Here is a 1,549-nt window from a genome sequence, read left to right as displayed (position 1 = left end):
TGGGATTACAAGCGCCTGCCATCACATCTGGCTAATTTTTGCATTTTTAGTAGAGACGGGGTTTCACCATGTTGGCCACGCTGGTCTCAAACTCCTGACCTCAAGTGATCCACACACCTCAGCTTCCCAAAGTGCCGGGATTACAGGTGTGATCCATGGTGCCTGACCCATTAATTCTTCTTTAAATGTTTGGTAGAATTCACCAGTAAAGCCCTTTGGTTCTGGACTTTCCTTTGTTAGTGTAAGGTGGTTGTTTACTGATTTAATTTCACGGTAGTCTCTTCTGGTCCTGTTTTTCTGAGGCATCCATTTTAATGTCTCTTTAAGATTATAATTTTATTTGAGTTTTCCTTCTTTTTTTTTTTTTTTTTTTTTTTTTTTTTTTTTTTTTTTTTTTTTTTTGAGACAGAGTTTTGCTCTTGTTACCCAGGCTGGAGTGCAATGGCGCGATCTCAGCTCACCGCAACCTCCGCCTCCTGGGTCCAGGCAATTCTCCTGCCTCAGCCTCCTGAGTAGCTGGGATTACAGACACACGCCACCATGCCCAGCTGATTTTTTTGTATTTTTAGTAGAGACGGGGTTTCACCATGTTGACCAGGATGGTCTCGATCTCTTGACCTCGTGATCCACCCGCCTCGGCCTCCCAAAGTGCTGGGATTACAGGCTTGAGCCACCGCGCCCAGCGAGTTTTCCTTCTCTTAATTACTCTAGGTAAAGATTTATCCATTTGTTTAACTCTTAAAAAGCCAGCACTATAAAATAAAATAAAATAAACCAGCTCTCAGTTTTGTTGATCTTTTATTTTCTAGTATCTATTTCATTTATTTCTTTTAGCTCTATATTATTTCCTTCCTTGAACTTTGGGATTAGTTCTTTTTCTAATTCCTTGAGGCCTAAGTTAGGTTGTTTATTTGGTATCTTTTTTTTTTTTGTAATATAGATATGTATTACTGTAAATGTTTCTCTTAGAACTTCTTTTAACTGCATCCCGTAAGTTTTGGTGTGTCAAGTTTCTGTTTTTGTTTGTCTCCAGATAATTATTAGTTTTCTATTTTAATTTATTCCTTGATCCTTGGTTGTTCAAGAGTATATTGGTTAATTTCCACCTGTTTGTGAATTTTTCAGTTTTCAGCCTGTTACTGATTTCTAGTTTCATACCATTATTTTCAAAAAATACGGTGTTTATGATTTCAGTCTTCTTAAATTTGTTAAGACTTGCTTTGTTGCCCAACATTTTATTATCCTGGAGAATATTCCAGGATAATATTCTTCTGTGAGCTGGAGAAGAATATATTTTGTACTACTGTTGGATGAAATGTTCTGTGTTTTCTACATCCATTTCATCTATATTGTTTTTCAAGTTCACTATTTCTTATTAATAGTTTGTCTGGAGATCTAGTCATTGTTGAAAATGGAGTATTGAAGTCTCCTATTACTGTATTGCTTTTTCTTTCAGATCCATTAATACTTGCTTTATTATGAGCTCCCTAAACATATTGGTGTACATGTACTTATAACTTTTTTTTTTTTTTTTTTTTTTTTTTTTTTT

The sequence above is a fragment of the Sapajus apella genome, unplaced genomic scaffold (genome assembly GCF_009761245.1).
Source record: "Sapajus apella isolate SASKATOON/1434 unplaced genomic scaffold, GSC_monkey_1.0 scaffold77, whole genome shotgun sequence".
NCBI classification, from domain to species: domain Eukaryota; kingdom Metazoa; phylum Chordata; class Mammalia; order Primates; family Cebidae; genus Sapajus; species Sapajus apella.
The sequence above is the reverse complement of the archived record's forward strand: the minus strand, read 5'-3'. Positions refer to the sequence as shown.